The following is a 7,137-nucleotide window of genomic DNA, read 5'->3' on the forward strand; positions in this document are numbered from 1 at the left end:
ATAATATATAGGACAAAAACACAAAAATCTATTTGTTGGATATATCTTATTTAAATAACGATATTTTATCCGTATTTTTCTATGGCAACAATGCGACACAATCGCCAATTTTAGAAAATTTCCAAAAGGATATTAAATCGAACAGGGAAGTCTATTTCTTGTAACCTTTGAATGGTGACACACACTTCAATAGTAACCAATAAACACTACTACTTGTCTATTTGTATCTTTTTGCATGTTATCGTTTTGTAGGGTATCTTTTCTGATAAGATAAAAATGCATGTCAATTGATCAGTTAAGTTAATTCGTTGTGAATAAGATGTACGTGTAAATAAAGTTTATTTTAGTTACCGTTAACAATTACCCGAAGCGAAAATGGAAACGGTGTCAAACGATACAATTAAATTCAACTCGATAGAACTCAATGTATCAGCTGTTATAACAACTATTAGTTCTTTGTTGTCAATATTTGGAGGTTTAGTATTAATTTGGTCATTCTATGTTGTGCCGTCTACTCGCAATACTGTTCGGTTGATGTTAATTGCTCTAACATTAGCAGATATGATATCAGCATTAGGCTACTTTATGGCAAGTGTAAGATGGTTTTCTATTAGTGTACAAAATAGCAGTATTGGTGTTCCCGAATCGGATGACTTCTGTAAAGCTCAAAGTTTTATAACGACGTTTTTGAGTATTGCTTCATTTATGTGGACCTCATTCATTGCAACTTATCTTTTCATCTGCGTTTGGTTTTCCCGAGTTGTAGATTTGTCTGGAGTTAAGTTTATATGTGTGCATGTGGTAGCTTGGGGAATACCAGGTATGTACTTTTCTAGCATATACATTTTACGGTTAACAATCTAGATATTTCTGATCAAGAAACTTGTTCAATTTTCAATGGTGTTCTTTTATATACGTTAAAACAGATTGATAATAAGGTCCGCAAATTATCAATTTTTTTCAGTATATCTGAAAACTCAACTTTTTCATGAATGCGGAATAACTTGACCTCAGTAAACCATTTACATTCAATCTCAAATAATGAATTACCTATACCTGCTAAATGTATAAAAACAATTAAAAATATTTTGTCTACCTTAATAAAGTTATGATTTACATATAATTCAAACTGATATATTCATTTTCTTTGTACTAATTTTGATACATTTTTTAGGAATCTTTACAACTGTAGCGTTAACAATGGGCGTTTTAGGACGAAACGAATCACTAACAGGAATAAATGGAGTGTGGTGCTGGCTAGCGGTGACGTCAAAAGATCACAACGGAATTGTATGGATGCTTTTAGCGGGAAAAGGGTGGGAAATACTTACATATCTCATCACTGCCATACTTTATATCCTTCTAAAGGGTAAAGGATTTCTGAATGTAAGTCATATACTAAAGTAGGATCAAACAGTTCTGTATAAATGCAAAACAATGTATTTGTGTTTTTGTTAAGCTTAGCAGTACTGTTAACATGGATTAACGTCTTTTTTGCGGAGATAAAACGAATCCAAAATGAAGTTATCATACCACATCTCATTATTTAAAATGATGTAAACATACATGGCGATCTTCATGAAAGGCCATAAATGTTTATCATGATATTATATAACTTAAAGAAATAAACAGTCCCACAACAGTCTTGACAACTAGTGATTAAATATAACTATGAAAACCAACATATGCCTTTAAGCTTATATAGTACATTTATCAAATAAATACCACATTTTGATATGAAAAAACGAAAGAACCGAAAGACAAGATTAGCGTGAATTAAAAATAGCTGTTTGGTTTGGTTATTAAATATGATTATAATTATTCGGAGGTTTAAAATATAAGCCACTAATCTTGTCAATGATTTTAGCAGATTTGATCTATTATGCAATCTGTAAAACCTTTACGTTGGTGTCAATTTCTTTTTAACTAAATGAAATATGGGGTAACAGGTTGTAACATATGGTCACTACTTACAATTATTTGAAAAATACCAAGAAATAAAAAATACCCGAAAGATTGCATAAAAATATTAACACATATCTACCATGCTTAAGTGTAATAATTGATCAGTAGAAATAAGTTAGACAAAGAGTAGAATATTTATACTTCCAGAAAAAAAGAAGACTGCAATTTCTATGGAATCAAATCAGTTCAGGACTTCGCAGAGAAGACGAATTATTTTGTTTTACCTGGTTGGTTCTTTATTGTCTTAGAATATGGGGTACTGTGCGATTTTTTCTAGACCATGCAAAGTGTAATAGTGGACATGTAGAAATTGCATTTCTTATGTTACAGTCATATGGTGATAGTGCACAGGCTTTTTGGAACTTTATTTTATTTTGTGTTTGTGATCAAACTGTTCGTTCTTATATAATGAGCCGTTATCTAACTTGTGGCAACACATCTACATTACGTAACACGCATGAGGATATTCAACATATAGACGATGAAAATAGTCCATTGTTAAGAAATCCAGATTCATGAGTAGCAAAAAAGATAAAACATATTGACACATGGACGTGTTATGCCTTTCGAAACATGTATATATTAATCTGCATATGAGTTCAATAAAAGAAAACTATTTCCATCTTCCTACTATCAACAATTATTTGAACACATTACCTATCATCTTTGTTTACTTCTTACCAAATGTCAGTATCAGTGGACTGGTCGTGATAATAAAATTATTGGGTCAGTTCGCAATTGACATGCGCGAATCCCCCGCGTAAGGATCTACTTTCCCTTTCATACACAAAATCGTGCGTGATTTTTTTCACAGAAACACATGCGTTTTTTTGTGAATCAATGAAAAAACACTTGTCATTCTTTGAAACAAAGCCTTTTTGAACGCCCAAAAATGGAAAATTAACAATAGCGAACGATTTTCGTACCTTTTGTCGTAAAATTTTAGTGTGGAGTTTTCCGTTTAAAACCGAAATATCTAAATCCAGGAAAGGACAGTTATTACCGAATAAATTTTATTTATTTAAACTAAGTTCCTTGGGGTAAATTTCAGCAGTATATTGAGAAAACTCTTGATTATTTAATGAAAAAATATCATCAAGATTTTGTTTTGAGGTAAAATTGTACAAGTACATACATTTTTTCAATAAACCTCACGTAATTGATTGATGATATCCTACTCTTATCTTATCAGAAGATCTACCCAACAACACTTTTACGTACATTAAAAAAATCATACAAGTCGACATTTAGTTAAGATTGAAAATTTGCACATTTCAACATTCAAAGATTAAAAGTGTTCGACGTCCCTGTAAGATTAAAACCACCTTGTAAAATAGTACATGGTGTATCAAACAACACATACGATATATCCTGTTTTGCTAATTTATATAAATATATATTGTCATATTGTAATAAAAGAGGGACGACAGATATCAAAGTGACAGTCAAACTCATAAATCGAAAATAAACTGACAACGCCATGGCTAAAAATGAAAAAGACAAACAAACAAACAATAGTACACATGACACAACATAGAAAACTAAAGAATAAACAACACGAACCCCAATTACATTCCTATAAATGTAACATTGATTGATCTTACGGAACAATTGCAAAAGAGAAAATATAGATATTAAAGATAAGTCTGAAATCTGAAATGAACTAAAAATGCCATGACAGAAATGAAATACGACGAAACGAAAGAATTCAGTATACATATTCCAAAAAAATAAAAAATAAAATAAAGACTAATAAACAAAAAACCACGAAAAACTGCGGCTGTTATTTATTTCTTCGATATAATTCACAAATACAATAATAATGTTTTATCAATTTTTGACGTATAATATTAGGAATAATTGAGGGTTTCGTCAAATCAGTAATCTTCGTCGGCACTTGCGGCATTTGCAAAAGACGGGCGAAAGATACCAGAGGGACTTTCCAATTCATAGATCGAAAACAAACTGACAACGTCATAGCTAAATAATAAAAATTTAAACAGACAGATAATAGTATACAAGGCACAACATAGAAAGTATACGCGGCACAACATAGAAAGTATACCAGACACAACATAGAAAGTATACCAGGCACAACATAGAAAGTATACCAGGCACAACATAAAAAGTATACAAGGCACAACATAAAAAGTATAGGAGACACACCATAGAAAGTATAGCAGGCACAACATAGAAGGTATACAGGGCACAACATAGAAAGTATACCAGGCACAACATAGAAAGTATACCAGGTACAACATAGAAAGTATACCAGGCACAACATAGAAAGTATACCATGCACAACATAGAAAGTATACGGGGCACAACATAGAAAGTATACCAGGCACAACATAGAAAGTATACCAGGCACAACATAGAAAGTATACCAGGCACAACATAAAAAGTATAGGAGACACACCATAGAAAGTATACAAGGCACAACATAAAAAGTATAGGAGACACACCATAAAAAGTATACCAGGCACAACATAGAAAGTATACGGGGCACAACATAGAAAGTATACCAGGCACAACATACAAAGTATACCAGGCACAACATAGAAAGTATACGGGGCACAACATAGAAAGTATACCAGGCACAACATTGAAAGTATACGGGGCACAACATAGAAAGTATACCAGGCACAACATTGAAAGTATACGGGGCACAACATAGAAAGTATACGGGGTAAAACATAGAAAGTATACCAGGCACAACATAGAAAGTATACCAGGCACAACATAAAACGTATACCAGGCACAACATAGAAAGTATACAAGGCACAACAAAGAAAGTATACAAGGCACACCATAGAAAGTATAGCAGGCACAACATAGAAGGTATACAAGGCACAACATAGAAAGTATACCAGGCACAACATAGAAAGTATACCAGGCACAACATAGAAAGTATACAGGGCACAACATAGAAAGTATACCATGCACAACATAGAAAGTATACGGGGCACAACATAGAAAGTATACCAGGCACAACATAGAAAGTATACCAGGCACAACATAGAAAGTATACAAGGCACAACAAAGAAAGTATAACAGGCACAACATAGAAAGTATGCAAAGCACAACATAGAAAGTATACCATGCACAACATAGAAAGTATACGGGGCACAACATAGAAAGTATACGGGGCACAACATAGAAAGTATACCAGGCACAACATAGAAAGTATACCAGGCACAACATAGAAAGTATACGGGGCACAACAGAGAAAGTATACCAGGCACAACATAGAAAGTATACAAGGCACAACATAGAAAGTATACCAGGCACAACATAGAAAGTATACCAGGCACAACATAGAAAGTAAACAAGGCACAACATAGAAAGTATACAAAACACAACAAAGAAATTATAACAGGCACAACATAGATAGTATGCAAAGCACAACATAGGAAGTATACCAGGCACAACATAGAAAGTATACAAGGCAAATTACGGGGGCTTTCAAATAAAGAAGATATAAACCAGTAATAGTTTAATTTTGGCAGCTTGAATTAACATATAAGATACATAAATAAGTATAATTTACACACAAAATATTCATATAATACAATACAAAAGATACACATACGAATAATCTAAATAAAGCGGGCCTAAAAGAAATAACAAAATGCGCCATTTTCACAACTGCACATTCAAAAGCACACTTCAATTTTGTAAAATGGGTTTGGGTGGGTGGGTAAAATTTTTTCGTCTAATTCAAACAATCGAAATCAAATAATAAAGATATAACATAACAGTGTGAGCAGGTTTCACTCACTTACAAATTTATTTATATTTTATACCTTAGGCTATCCAGTAAAATTAACAGACGAATTTCAGCCAAGTAATTACTGGTTTTTAAATTATAAAAACAAACCAATTACGGGGGCTTTCAAATAAAGAAGATATAAACCAGTAATAGTATAATTTTGGCAGCTTGAATTAACATATAAGATACATAAATAAGTATAATTTTCACACAAAATATTCATATAATACAATACAAAAGATACACATACGAATAATCTAAATAAAGCGGGCCTAAAAGAAATAACAAAATGCGCCAAACAACCCGCCAAAAAAGATTAACAAAAACAAATTGTACACACACGCAAATAGAAGAAATTGAAACCCAAGGAATGAGACACTTCCTTGTAAGTTCCAATTGAATATAAAAGGAATAAGAAACTTCCTTTATACGACACACCCAGAGAATATGACGAACTTCCCTGTAAGTGCACTAACTTCAAGTAAGCTTATGATCCCAAAGAATAGTACACTCCTTTGTAAGATCAAAATCCTAAGGGATAAATTGCTCCCTTATAAGATTAACAACGATGACCTCCTAACAATATACAAAGCATACAAACAAAAATTTAGATGATTATCATAAAACAAAAGGTAGATAATACAGATTATATATGACTCATAACACGTTGAAAGCATCTGCGAAGCTCGTATAGACCAGCTTCATTAAGATGCAACCCTCCGTCCTTAAAGGCAAAAAGAGACCTAATAGGACGCCCTCTTACAAGAAACCTTTTATATGATTTTATAAAATAATGTTATATTTAGAACATACAGAAAGTAATTGCCTATTAATATTAGCACATTTAAAACCAGTTAAATCAAAATCTACAGGTCTTGGTAAAATAGAAGATATATAAAGCTTGATATGCGGAGACAAAGATTTAAATTTTACAAATAACTCTCTAAAATCAGCAATGATACGATCAACAGAAAAGTCTCTTACATCGTTAGTTCCAACATGAATAAGACAGTAAGAATAGTTACTTAAGTTTATTTCACCTTAATCCAGTTTCTTCTTAATAGTGGAAATACGAGCACCACTGTAAGCTTGAAGGTCCATGTTAGAAATGCCAGATAAATGATTACAGATTGAATCGGATAACACCAGTACATGTTTGTTGGTTATGTCTGAAAAAATATTAAAAAAGTTTGCCATTGACTCTGCAACAGATATTTTCTCCTGCATAGTAAAATTCAAATAAAGCTTATAGGCATCACTTGCCCAGTCACCGTGCAGCTGTATCAGTTCACTAGGGACTCTAGCCTGAAAGGCAAATGACGCACCTCCCCGTCTAAAAGAATGTGTAGAGTAAAGGCGAGGATCTCGTCCAGTCAATGAAATGATACGCTTAAGTTTAG

The 7,137-nt window shown here is 32.6% G+C and overlaps 1 long non-coding RNA gene across 1 annotated transcript; it reads left to right on the forward strand.

Annotated features, from left to right (window-relative positions):
* Positions 1 to 285: 285 nt before the first annotated feature.
* LOC143057090 (uncharacterized) lies at positions 286 to 2,549 on the forward strand. The gene is made up of 3 exons (XR_012972630.1): positions 286 to 820; positions 1,175 to 1,386; positions 2,113 to 2,549. It is a non-coding gene; the product is annotated as an uncharacterized LOC143057090 (long non-coding RNA).
* Positions 2,550 to 7,137: the final 4,588 nt, after the last annotated feature.

Source organism: Mytilus galloprovincialis, chromosome 13 (genome assembly GCF_965363235.1).
Source record: "Mytilus galloprovincialis chromosome 13, xbMytGall1.hap1.1, whole genome shotgun sequence".
Classification (NCBI taxonomy): Eukaryota; Metazoa; Mollusca; class Bivalvia; order Mytilida; family Mytilidae; genus Mytilus; species Mytilus galloprovincialis.